The sequence below is a fragment of the Podarcis pityusensis genome (genome assembly GCF_964106645.2).
Source record: "Podarcis pityusensis genome assembly, chromosome: 8".
Classification (NCBI taxonomy): Eukaryota; Metazoa; Chordata; class Lepidosauria; order Squamata; family Lacertidae; genus Podarcis; species Podarcis pityusensis.
Window position 1 is genome coordinate 59,356,039 of NC_138033.1, and position 14,207 is coordinate 59,370,245.

The following is a 14,207-nucleotide window of genomic DNA, read 5'->3' on the forward strand; positions in this document are numbered from 1 at the left end:
TTTAAGTTTTTTCTTTCTCTTTTTTTACTTTTTTTTGTAATTCTAATTTTTTTTCCAATAAATATCATTTAAAAAACAAAACAAACAAAACTTGGTACAATGTCTCTAAACACACAGTCTGCACTTGGACCAATTAGCCCAGATGTCTTCTCTGGTCAGAATCACATGGTGGACTAGACTGAAAAAAAGAGAATTTGCTGACCCTGCATCCCTCAAGGAGAGGTGGTGTGATGTAGTCAAGTATGGCAAAATAGCTTACTCTATGGTCTTAAACCATTCTTGCATTAATTAGAGCTAAGCATGCTGGTTATATGATACTGAATTTCCCACAAGTTTATGAGAATTCGTTATTTGAATTTGTAAGCTGGGGGACTCACTAGAAACTTTCAAAGTGTGCCTCATTATATTTTACTGGGTTTGGAGGGAAGACTGAAGGTTGGATTATTTTAATGAAATCTGGTTATGTTTCATACAATATTGCTAAGCATTTGTTGGAGGGCTAGGAGTCAAGAAAGTGGTATATTGAGCCCCAATCCAGAGAACCATTGCTAAATTGTTATGAAATAGGTTTTTAGTCACTCACAGTTAATTTCTCCAACTGATTTCAATCAAATTGCATAGTTCAGGGATTGGATTCCCTGTAGTTTAAGAGAGAGAGAGAGAGAAAGAGAGAGAGAGAGAGAGAGAGAGAGAGAGAGAGAGAGAGTATGGACACACACACACACACACACACACATTCATGTATTTATAACATACTGGTAAGGGAAGAAAGGCAGAGAGTGATTTAACAACCAACCCATCTCCACACCAAATTCTAGGAATTGTCACTCCATGAATATGGGCCTCCTAACCACTCTCAGGACCCTTAGTAAACTACACCTCCCAGAATTATTTGGGTGAAGCAATGGCTGTTTTAAGTGGTATCCTGGCGCTTTGAATGTATTGTGTGAATGTGGCCTCAGTCAGCCATTGTTTACACAGTTGCAGTATATGTTACTCCTATTTTTTTGGCCCTGGTCACGTGTTAGGATGCTCAGGCCCTTTGCAGTGGATTTATGGTGACCAGCCACTATCCCCTGCGGCCTGGGATAATGCCATCCTGATGCTTTACAGTAACACATTACCAGCGTCCAAAAGGGTTGTTATGACTTCTTGTAAAGCTTTCAAAGACACCAATAAAATATTGATATCAAAATCCCAACATAGCTTTAAACAGGCAAATCAATGAGAGCAAAGGAAAAGCTGGTCAGAAAGCATGCCAACTTAACAGAAGTGTGATTTGCTACTGGACCCGCATAAATTATTGCTTCCGGATGATGCCAAACATTAGGTGGCAAGCAGGCGTGTGGGAAGGCTGGAGGTAATGCCACGGTGCCAAAGCCAGGGTGACAGCTGTGGAGATTATGCAGCTTCCCCAGGTGAACTGTAGCTCACTGTTTCGTCAGAGGATTTTGCACCAGGAGAAATACAAGGCCCATGCAGCCTGGGTTGCCCAGGAGACTGCAATATGCTTCACCCCTATTGCCCTCCCAGAGCTACAATTTGTAGAGTTTCCTGGGAAGACGGATGGACTGTTAAACCACTGTGGAAATTGTAGCTCTATGGGGGAGAACGGGAGCTCTGTTCCTGCTCCGTTCCTGATTGCCCAGCCTCTCCTACCTTGAAGCCACTACGTCATGCCTCCACAGCAGCCACTTTGTGATATGCCGCACCCCACCACTGTAGCCATTTTGTGACTTGCACCCATGGTGCTTTCTCAAGATGCCAAATGCACCCAATGGCTGAAAATATTTGGTGGCCCCTGTTGTAGCCATTTTCTGGAGGCCCGAGCGTTTTTCATATCCTCATTAAGAGTACATTGGCAGTCCTTTGTGGCTGCTTTTCAGGCTGCATGTCACCCCAAGTTGCCCCTGAGGAAGCGCAGGATGTGAGTGTGTTAAATCAATCAATCAACCTGCTCGTTTTCAACTTCTCTACATGGAGCACGCAGGTCCTGTGCAAAGGCTTTGGTACCAAGACTTTGCTGAATAATGGTAACTGCCAGAGGGACATTTGGTGCACTCTCTTTGCTCCGAGCTCCCCTGCTGCTTATCCTGGAGTCAACCTGCTGTTAGAAATGCCAAATGCTTGTTAGCAAGATGTAATCTATCTCCAGCGACTGCAGGAGTCGCATTGCGAAAGGAGCTTGGATATGCCCCATAAATTCTCTATAATTATGCTTTGCATTTGGTTGTAGGTATGGGGGGGGGGGGACGTCAGATCTTAAGGAAGTCCCGATGGTAGTTTCTTGTGAACCACTATTTTGGCATGAGTCTGCCCAAGATATTGGCCTCATCTGCATTATACATTTAGAACCATATCATACCACTTCAAACAGTCATGGCTTCACCCAAAGAGTTGCCTGAGAAGAGAAAGGAATATTAGAAAGTGAGAGGGAAGCGCTAGGATTATCACACCACACATTGAAAGCACTGTAATGCCACTCAAATCTGCTACAGGATGGAACTAGGCTCCATCTGCACTACACTTTTAAAGCAACACAATGCCACATTAAACAGTCATGGTTTCCCCCAAAGAATTCTGGGAGCTATTATTTGTGAAGGATGCTGAGAGCTGTTAGGAGGCCCCTATTCCCCTCACGGGACGCTGGTGGCACTGTGGGTTAAACCACAGAGCCTAGGACTTGCCGATCAGAAGGTCGGTGGTTCAAATCCCCGTGACGAGGTGAGCTCCCATTGCTCGGTCCCAGCTCCTAGCAGTTCGAAAGCACGTCAAAGTGCAAGTAGATAAATAGGTACCACTCTGGTGGGAAGGTAAAGGGCGTTTCCGTGCGCTGCTCTGGTTCACCAGAAGCGGCTTAGTCATGCTGGCCACATGACCCGGAAGCTGTACACTGGCTCCCTCGGCCAATAAAGTGAGATGAGCGCCGCAACCCCAGAGTCGGTCATGACTGGACCTAATGGTCAGGGGTCCCTTTACCTTTACCTTTATTTCCCTCACAGCCTACAATTGCAAAGTTCCCTGAGAAGAGGGCTTTATTGTTTAAAACCACACTGAGGATTGTAGCTCTGGGATGTGGGAATGGGGGCCTCCTAGCAGCTCTCAGCACACTTAACAAACTACAGTTCCCTGGATTCTTTGAGAAAAGCCATGACTCTTTTGACAGGTCTGAGCCTGCTTTAAACATATGGTGCAGATGGGGCCAAGGATGAGTGATGACGCATGGCTATGATACACCACCATCCCAAGCTGACCAAAGGCATCATGAGACTGGACTGGCACAATCGCTACAGGACTGAAGTGTTTTTCAGCAAGCTCCCTCCAGGAAAGGGCCTCAGCTCAGTGGCAGAGTATCTGCCTTACATGCAGAAGGTCCCAGGTTCGATCCCTGGCGTCTCCAGGTAGCACTGGGAGGTACTTCCTGCCTGAAACCCTGGAGAGCTTCTACCAGTCAGTGTAGACAATACTGAGCTATAAGGACCAATAGTCTGTTTTGTGTTCCTAGGTTCTCATCCATCCTGACTGAAAGTACCAACTTCAAAGGGACTGAGAAAGGAGGTGACGAACGATCGAGATCCAACTTGCCAGAATAGCAAACGAAACAAAAAAAATATATGAAAAGGGAGTCTTAAAAAGAGGGAGGCTTAAAAAAAAGAAACAGTGATGAGAAGTAAGATTGTTAAGCAACTTTTTTTTTTAATTCTTCTCAATTATGAATATTCATAAGTCTGAATGAAGTATGGACTCAGTTAACAGCACAGCATGGAATGCAAACCAAAAGTAATTTAACACCTGTTTTGCTTCTGTGAGAATATTAAGGCGCTTTATCTTAAATAGCCGAGGCGTCATTTTTCTTTCTTATGCAAATGCTAATGAGTTATTTATTGTCCACCTGTTACAAACATCTCCGCCCTTGTCAGTCATGTTTTACATGCTCTCTGAACAAGCCTCAGTGCATCCTAACGGAAAAGCACCTTGGCATTTTAATGCAAAGCAATATCCAATAACTAACCATTTTCCTCACCCCCCCTTTTTTAAAAAAGGTTTTATATAGAGAATGTGCATATCAAATTGAAAATTGTGATATATATATCACAAGTTTTCTAAGAATCCATGAAAAAAGAAGGGCGGGGAGTTAGACAAAGTTTAAATAATCATGATCTATACTTCGTAATCAACGTCATGAAATGAATTTGTTTCCATTTTATTTATTTAGAATATTTATGTTGCAATTTGTAGCCCAGAGAGACTCTCCAGGTGCATAATTCACCCAATAAAAGTCACATTAAAATCTGGTATCAGGAACCGAAATAGCAGGGTGTCTTGATAGTGTCAGGATTACTCCAAGGATATTTCCTCTTCGTTCATTCATTCATTCATTCATTTACATATAATTGCATTTTGATCCCACATTTTTTCTACAAGGAGTTCAAGGGTGGCATACGTCGTTCTCTTCCCTCTCCATTATCTCCTCACAACAACCCTGTGAGATAGGTTAGACTGGGAGATGGAATGTGGCCCAACGCCACCTAGTGAACTTCAAGGCTGAGTGGGGATTTGAACCATCATCTCCCAGGTCCCAGTCCAACCCCCTAACCACTACACCTCACTGGCTTTCTTGGTCTTCATAGTCTAGGTCTCTTCTTTTGTCAACCTTTCTCTTTTTTGGGCAAGGTTTCAGAGCCCACTGATATCCTCTGGTTGTAGGCAGTGGGGCTAAGCAAGCTGGATCACAGAGCAGCTCAGCCCGTGATGGAGTGATATCTTCCCAGTAGTCTATTATATGGCAGTAGAAGATAGCATGGTGGGGTGGATGTCCTACCTGTCATTTGGACAGACACATCAGTTAGGGTTGCCATATTTCAAAAAGTAAAAACCAGAGCACCCCAAAATTGTTTAGCTTTTCTCTCCCCCCATTTTTTTAGGAAAACAGAAATTAGGAAACCACGGTTTTTCAATTAACTTACCTAAGATCCAGGACAAAGTGCCACCTTTTGAAAATTCCCCCCAGACATCAATTCCACCTTTGAAATCCTGGTAATTCCCCCCAGATGTATACCAGCCCCACATTAGTAGCTTAGCAGGAAGTAGAAGGGGAGGGATGAGCAGATGGGGAAACCAGTGAGGCGCAAATTGTTTGACTCCAGTGATGTGCTTGCACCACCCTGACCTCACTGCCTCATCCTTTCCCTCTATCCCAGAGGTTCTCAACCTGTGAGTCCCCAGATGTTGTTGGACTACAACTCCCATCATCCCTGAGCTCTGGCCTTGCTAGCTAGGGGTGATGGGAGTTGTAGTTCAACAACATCTGGGGACCCACAGGTTGAGAAAGGCTGCTCTATCCCCTGGTAAGCAGCTGCAGTGAGACCAACAAGACATCAGCTGGGCAGAATCCCACCATGCAATCTGCTACTGTTACAGGTGTGTGCAACACAGTGCCTGGACAGTATCATGAAGAGGAGGCTACACAAAAGATGCACCCACTCAGATGGAGCATGACCATGCACAGCAGAACCATAGGATGAGAGCTCACCCTGCCTCATTTTTAAAAGCTTGCTGAGCAGAATGTGCCAACTGTTGGGGCATCTTCCTAGCTTCCATTCAGTTATGGACCTCTTGCCTTGCTCATGTAGCTCAGAATCTTGACTTCTGAACCTTGTGTTTGTCTGACTAAAGATCTCTTCCTTATTTTCAATTAGGAGTCGCTGTTGTTGCACTTTGGGGACAGGAGTCTGACAGCTATGGTCCTTCCACCTAGATCTTTAACCTCACTTTTCCCCCTCCTTTGACAATGATTATAGGAAAACAGCTGTCCCTCTTTAAATCTCTCTGTCTCTCCCTCAGTCTATCTCTAGGAGTGATAGCACTGTGCTTGCCAACAAACACAGCTCAAAGTGTGCAAAACTCAGACCCAGGAGATACACACACAGTCCACACACATCTCACCCTGCATATTAAGTGGATTCTGCCAGAAACAGCAGACCAGGCATTTCGACCACATTACACTATTTCATTTATTGTTTCAAAAGCGTCCCGTTGCTGTTTGTTTTTCTTTAAATGGGTTTTAGTTATCTAGGTGCCCAACATGTTTGAATCCATCCAAATTCAAGCAGAGATTAAAACCTCAGAGCAGAGGAAAGAGGGAAAAACACTAACTCAGCTCTCAGTGATTTGGTGATGAAATATAATTGCACCTTTGGAAGGAAATCGCAAGCTGGGAAGGGAGGAAAAATACACAGTTCCCCCTTCTGACAAATTAGCTGTGCGCTAAGATGCACCTCCAGCAGCACCTGGAAGTGCTAAAAGAGCAAGCTACGGTCTGCTTGCACTTCCAAGCTGATCTTAAAAATACAAGGCAAGCTGACACAGGCGTCAGATGATGGGTGAAAATTCGCAAGATTGCACCTACCAAAGGGAGCTCCGGGCGGCTTGGGAAGGGAATGATAAGTGACCTTGATGAGTAGAACTTTTCTGCACATTAGATTTTTTTCTCCCCCTTGTCAAAAACTTACAGAACTTTGATAATGAAAAAAGAAGATATGCATAGTTCAAGGAAGGGGCAGAATCTCATTTGCACACCAGATGCAGGTTTGGCTGAACTCCTTTCTCTCTCCTTAAGAGAAGAAGTGCCCTAGTGCATTAGACCTCAAGCCCAGCACCCAGAGAACATAAGATGGGGCCTTCTGGATGTGGACAATGGTCCACCTGGTTTAGCACCCTGTCCTCATAGCAGCTGACCAGATGCCTGTGGAGAATGGTTAAACAGGACCTGCTCACAAGGGCACTCTGCCTCCTCTGCCTTCTTCAGTTTAAGGCAGGTCTTAGTCCCAGAAACTATTTTCAAGGTTCAGCCATACAGCATTATGCTTGCATTCTGTTTTCTTTTCTTATGGCCCAGATCTTTTAATCTGAATTGTTTCAACCAGGAGTGATTCACCTCGCAGGCTGGCTAACCTGCAGGCCTTTAGATCTTCACAGAATTGTAGAGTTGGAAGGGATCCTGAGGATCATCTAGTTCATGGGTAGGCAAATTAAGGCCCGGGGGCCGGATCCAACCCAATCGCCTTCTAAATCCGGCCCATGGACGGTCCGGGAATCAGCATGTTGTTACATGAGTAGAATGTGTCCTTTTATTTAAAATGCATCTCTGGGTTATTTGTGGGCCATAGGAATTTGTTCATTTAGGTTTTTTTCAAAATATAGTCCAGCCCCCCACAAGGTCTAAGGGTCATTGGACTGGCCCCCTGCTGAAAAAGTTTGCTGACCCCTGATCAACCCCCTGCAATGCCCTGATCTCAACTAGATCATACAGCACAGGTGGCCATCCAACCTCTGCTTAAAAACTTCCAAGGAAGGAGAGTTCACCACAATCCGAGGGAGCCCATTCCACTGTCGAACAGCTCTTACTGTCAGAAAGTTCTTCCTGTTGTTTAGTTAGAATCTCCTTGCTTGTAACTTGAATCCATTGGTTTCGGTCCTAGCCTCTGGAGCAGGAGAAAGAAAGCTTGCTCCATCCTTCCTGTGACAGCCCTTTAGCTATTTGAAGATGGCTATCATATCTCCTCTTAGTCTCCAACTCCCACCTACCCCACCCAATATGGAAAATGGTCAGGGGATGTTCAGAGTTGGAGTTCCAAAATATTTGGAAGGTCACTGGTTTCCCATCCCTGTTTTGTTGCTTAAGGAAAGATTCCCAATCCTCATAATTCAGCATTCATGTTGCAAGGACAGGACACAGACTAAGCTTGTGGGCCTTTGTTCCAGTGATGGCAGCTGGCTACCGAATGGGATAATTAAGAAAGTCCAACCATCCTTCAGACCACTGGCATCCCCAGATATAGACAGCTCATTGAGCTTTTCAGTCTGTCAGGAAGCCAATTTGAAACACTGGCATTGCCGAGACCAGCTTGGCTTGGCCTCACTGCTTCTGGGGTTTGTTCCCTTGCTGGGAACTTTGACAAGGTTCTAAAGCCGAAATCCACTGGGCTTTGACTAATGTGCATGTTGCTTAAAGTGACAGAGGACCTCCTTGGGCTCAGAGGGACTCAAGCTTATCTAATGTGTTTGGCACTTGAGCCCTAGGAGAAACTTGGCCAGAGAGGGAACTATTTGAAGGAGGGGTTAGGGTGGCCACATACAAATTGCTAGAGAGAGCAAATGGTCACACAGATTTGTATATGATGTGCTTCTGTTGTGTTATACGTGTAGATGGAAATTTGAAAATAAAAATTTTGCTAATAATTCAATACATTCCACCATAGAGAGGAAGAATGTGACCATGTGACCTTTGTGCCTGCTCAGTTAAGGGTCCCAGTGGTCACTGCTGATGGGCAGTTTCAATGCCCTTGATATCCCTTCCTAAAGTTGCTTTATCCTTAAACTAGACTTTGACCAGACAGGCATAAAGGGAAGGGCTTGAGTCATATCTCTCCTACCAATGTTTTATTTGTGCTTGTGACACATGCCTGTTGTGAAAAAACAGGCTTCGCTTTACTACAAAGTTACTAAAGAATATTAACCACAAAGTTACTACAGAGTAACTACAACATTTTGTCATCTGCATCTATGGCAGTGTTTTCCAAACCCTGCAAGCTATGGATGATGGGAGTTTTAGTCCAAAAATAGCTGGAGACCCAAGTTTGGAAAACATTGATCTACGGGGAGGAGACTGGATGGCTGAATGCTGAGAATATTCATCCAGCAGTTACTGATATAGAGTAACAGCAACATAACTAATTGTCCTGATGGTCCATCATATTCTAACAAGGACGAGATTGCAAGATGGCCTTCTGTAGAAAGATGACACAGGCTTGATTTTTAAAGCCTGGGACTCTCTAGATGTTGGGGAGAATGGTTGTAACCTAGCATTTTCCCGGAAGTGCTAGGTTGCTGCTGTTTTACTTGCAGGAAACTACTGACCGACCCATGTACCTATCTAGTTTTTAAAATATTGTGTGAGCCGCTTCTTCATTCTGGACATTCTCAGACATAAGTTTACCTATTCAGTGAAAGTTCTCCTTGGAAAAAAGAAACCCTGTAGCCCTTAATAGGGACTTTACACAGGGGTTGAACCAATTCCTCATTTCACAGTCTTCTTCCTCATCGCCGTCCCCTCCCGCAACTCTTAGACATGTCCACTACTGCAAATCAAGAGTAATTCTCCTGAAGTGTGCATGTGTCCCATTTTCCTCATCTAAGCTTTACAAGAAGCAATCTCATAAGCTCAGAGGGGGTCTTACTGCTTCTTAAGCCACACGCAGGCTATGACCATATGTTCTGCTTCTACCATAATGAGGGACACAGATCACTCAACACTCACCCCCCCAACCGCCCATGAGGCAGCAAGGAGATATGAAAACCTGATTCGTGACCAAACTGCACTGAGAGATCCCAAACTCCTGTCACAGTGTCCTCTTCTCATTTTATTTGACAAAGAAGCCAAGAGGAATGACTTTAATTCCGGTTAATTAGCAAGAGAACATTAAGACTGGAATAGAACGGAGAAATATTAATGCGGGGAGTCATTAATCTTTGACATTGATGGGAAAGGGTTATTCGTTTTCCAGACCAGTCCTGTGTCTGTTTACCTGAAGGGAAGGCTCATGGGGGTTCAATAGGTTTCTTGCAGTTGAGAGCGGGCAGCTTTCGTTTTCAGCTGAAGGGCCACATTTGCTCTCTGGGAACGTCTTGGGGGCCACATTCCAGTGACAGACAGAACCAGAGACAAATGTGGGTAAAGCAGAGGTAAAAGGGGATGGAGCAATTGGTGTGAATTTTGTTTGCATATATTAGGCTTCATTCTCTCACACACTCACTCACTCATTCACACACACACACACAAACACACACACACCATTCTAGCAAGCAAGAGGCATTATCACAGGACAATTATTTCAGCTAGGCAAAAGCAGTCAAGGAAGGCATGGGGCAGGGCCAGTGAGCGTAGCATGAGGCTCAAGAGGATGACCTAGCTGGATCTGATTAGCAGCCTTGTCATCCGCATATTGTTTTCCTCTTCCCCATCCACTTTTTTCCTTTTGTGTTCTGCATTTCTTTTCTCAGCTGCAGCACATTTAAATACACCCCACCCACCCACGCCAAGTGAGCAAAGAGGATCCTTTAGAACAAGGGTAGAGAACCTGTGGCCCTCCAGATGTTTCTGAAATTCATATACCATTTAATTCATAAGATTTCTACACTGCTTGGTTGTAAAAAACAACAACACCCAAAACACCCGAAAGCAGATTGCAAAAAAAGATAAAACAATAAAATGATCACGAAGAGAAATTGACAAAGGTAATTTAATAATTTAAAAATATAAAATGGCGATAGGCTAAAAGCAGATTAAGACTTGAATCAACTTTCTAAACATCTGCGAATGCTTGTCTTTTAAAAAAAAGTTTTTAGCAGGTGCCAAAAGGCATACAGTGAAGGCGCCTGCCTGATACCAATAGGCAGGGAGTTCCAAAGTGTAGGGGCAGCCAATGTGGAACAAGTCTTTTGTGGCACCTGTAGCAGTGCCAGTTCCACTGATCTCCGGAATGCTTGCTGGGGCTGATGGGAGTTGTAGTCAATGCTATTTTTCACTGACTACAGACCACCACGAACACCTCCCTTGTTCTCTTAGAATGGCAATGGCGCCCATCTGAGACGTGTCAGAACTGAGTTCCTGTGAGTTCCAGCTGAAAAAAGCCCTAGTTGTCTTTCAGCAATATTTGGAATGCTGAAGGTTCCCTACCCCTAATTTAGATTTTAAAAAACCACCCACCATTTTCTTGTAACATTGCTGTTCTTTATCTCTCCTCCTGGTTCTTTTCCAGAAATTTGCCTCTTGCAAATGAGTCTCTGGCCCCCTTTCCATGTTATCGAAGATAATCTCAGCCTGCACACTTCTTATTCTGCTCCTCCGATTAACTATGCGGCTCGCCTCAGCTAATTTGACAGCTGTTCTTGCCTAACTGGCTTCCTTTCCGAGTTCTTTATTTCCAGTCTCCTCCTTGCTCAGTTGCTCTGACTCAGTTTTATGTTCAGCCTGCAGCAAAGCAGCCAGGCCTGCTTCCTAATCCCTAAGAAGAAATGCCTTGCCAGCTCCCTGCACAGGGGGTGACCTTCAGTTCCATGTACCCAGATTTTATTACGTGCTTTTCAATGCTCTGAAACCTTTAGCTGGCGTTGATTGTCAGAATCCGCTGCTGGAGCCTCCATGGCTACCAGTGGTACTGATAGGCTTTGCTGTTTTGGACATGGTGACCTTACACCTCAAGGGGTATTCAGGGAATCAGCTAGGGTTGCAAACAGCCTGTCTTGCAGGAGTCAGCAGCTCAAGAAGCAAAAGGGGGAAATGAAAGGTTGTGACTCCAGGACTTTGCAGAGTAGGCTACATTGCAGCCACATGGAAGGCAGAGGTTTCTGCACATGAGCTCAGCAGGAACCTTGATTGGCCAGGATTTACATGCCTGGAATGCCTTGGGAGTAGCCCCAATGAGGCATTCAAGAGAATGGGCAAGTAGGAACACAACCATTCATTTGCAACACATGTGTCATCAGCATCCTCCACATTGTCAGCTGAGTCCGAAGGAAGCAATTTCAACATGCATAGGGTTTCCTCCATGGATGTGGCAACCTTGGCCATCAGGGATCCCACAAGGACCTTGGCCAATCAGGGTTCCCATGGGAATCTTAGCCAATCAGGGTTCCCATGAATATTGAAGTGGCTCCCTCCAGACAGAGCCCATCACGTACTTATCATTGCCGTCACATTGTCTTCCTCATGTTGTCATATTCAAGGGGGCAGTCCAATGCATTCCCACTGGTTCCTTTGCACACATGGTACCCACAAGTACTGGTCACCTGGATAGGGCTGGTATTTTAAACTCTCTAGCACCCTCTATTCAGCCACTGCAACTGGGCAGTGTTCTAGAATGGCTACTTACACATTGCCAAAGGAGAGGAAATGCATCACCAAAAAGAAAAAAAGAGGACTAAAATAGATACGAAATTTGCATATTTGTTTAAAATTCAGTTTAGGAAAGAAGTAGTATAATGTAAATAGAAATAGCATGCATCTCACCATAGCAGAGAAGACTCAGGTAGCCTAAGTGGCTGCTCAGTTGGCTATCCAGGTGCTCACTGCTGATAGGCTAGTTCCAAGTGCCAGACCCTTGGGTCTTTATCCTTAAATTGGACTTGGGCTGCCCAGCCTTTCAAACACAGAACTCTTGGAAACAGAGGCTATTCTGTATAAAGTGTTGTTGTTGTTGTTGTTTCCATTTATAGACTACTTTACTATCCAAAAGATCTCAAAGCGATTTACATAGAGAATGATAGAAACTTTATCAAATTATTCAGATAATGTAATACATTAAAAATAATAATCATAACCAGGAACACAATATAAAATAAATGAGGTCAGAGAGCACTCCAAGGCAGTATAATGTAAAATGTCAATCAGCTCAACATCCATACAATGTCACTCCCCATCCAGTTCACACAACAGTTCACACAACTGCTACAACCATCTACTACCTCAAAAATACCATTCATACATAAAACACTCACATTCTGCTATATTACAGCCCACATAGAAAGAGCCACTACCAAACATACACATATGCATAACTCTCCTAATCTCTGAAGCTCTAATGGACTCGCAGCACCCACCCACTGGATCATCAGATATTCCTCTCCCGTACCTCACCTGAGAGGGGCCAAGATCTATACCAGAGCAGACTCTCACTGCTCCCATCCAATCACTCCCAGCTATAGAATCATAAGATGCCTGGAACTGCAGAGTCTCAGCACCTGAGAAAGAAACATTCAGCACTGGGAATGCCCAATGGTCAGTCTGGGTGGGCCAGGCCAGTACTTCCCTCAGATGATCAAAGCTCCGGATCCTCAGAACTTATCCCTAGGGACAGCCCTCTGCACAGAATGGAATGTTTCCAGTTGCAGTTCCGCCAATTCCTGACAGCATGCCACCATTTGCTAGCCTTCAAGATGCTAAAAGATTGTTGTCCCTGAGACTAGCATGTCAACGCTTTGGCCTACGTCCAATTTCAAGATGGCAGAGGGGCTTCCAAGGAACAAGAGCAACTGCTTTCAGGTCCCTTCCTCATGCCTTCTGAGAATCAAATCAGCGGCGCCTTGAATCCGTTCCATCTTTTAGGGCAGTAATTATTGTCAAACCATGCTAATGAATTAAATACAAGCCTTTTATAGATGCATTGATCATCATTTACATGAAATAACCAGACAGCCAAAATCTTGACGGTAAATCAAAAAGGAGGAAAAATGGTTTATTCAGGTTAATCCTAGTTAAACCAGCTAAATTTTTCAACATATCCCAGCGGCCTCTTTTACAGAAGAGTGGGGGGGAAAGAGAGATGTGACTTGAATGAGATGAGGAGGGATGGATTTCGGCACTGGCTGAATCCATTCATGAGAAAGGGGTAGTGTTAAGTTTTTTTTTAAAAAAAAAATCCTGCGAAAGCAGACAAAATGGTTTCAAGTTTTCCTTTAAACATCTCTGTGATGTGCAGCCCCCCTGCTGAGCAAGCCAACCCTTTGAAACTATTTAGCAAAACCAGCCAATCCCAGCTATGAGGTGATTGAAATTCAGCACCACAACTACTGATTCCTTCCTGTTGCTGGAGGCTATGAGCAGGGCGAGAAAGACTGGAAGCTGGTAAACACTACAGGATACAAAATAACAGATTTTTTTAAAAAAATTGCCTATCCTTGTAAGGGAAATAAAAAAAAGCCCCTCTTTGGTGATAGGATTGAATACACTCTAATTAAGTCATTGTGTGCGCTTGTGTGTGCGTGCGTGATTAAAAGCACCAGTGAAAAGGATTTAACAATGCTTCACGTTTAATGTAAAAGTAGTGTGATGTTGTGTTAAAGGCAATAACTATATTGTTTTTAACAATGACAACAATTGGGTTTTGCGTTGGCCCTTTACCATAAGGTCCCAGGGTGGGTAGCAACAATATAAAAATACAGGATTTTTATTTGAATGCAAGAAGAACCTGGTGGATCAGGCCAATGGCCCACTCAGGCCAGCATCCTGTTCTGACAGTAGCCAATCAGATGCCTGTGGGAAGCCCACAGGGCAGGGCCCAAGCACAAGAGCCTTCTCCCTCCTGCGGTTTCCAACACCTGTTATTCAGAAGCTATTGCTGTCTCCAGCTGTGGAGGCCAGCAGCCAT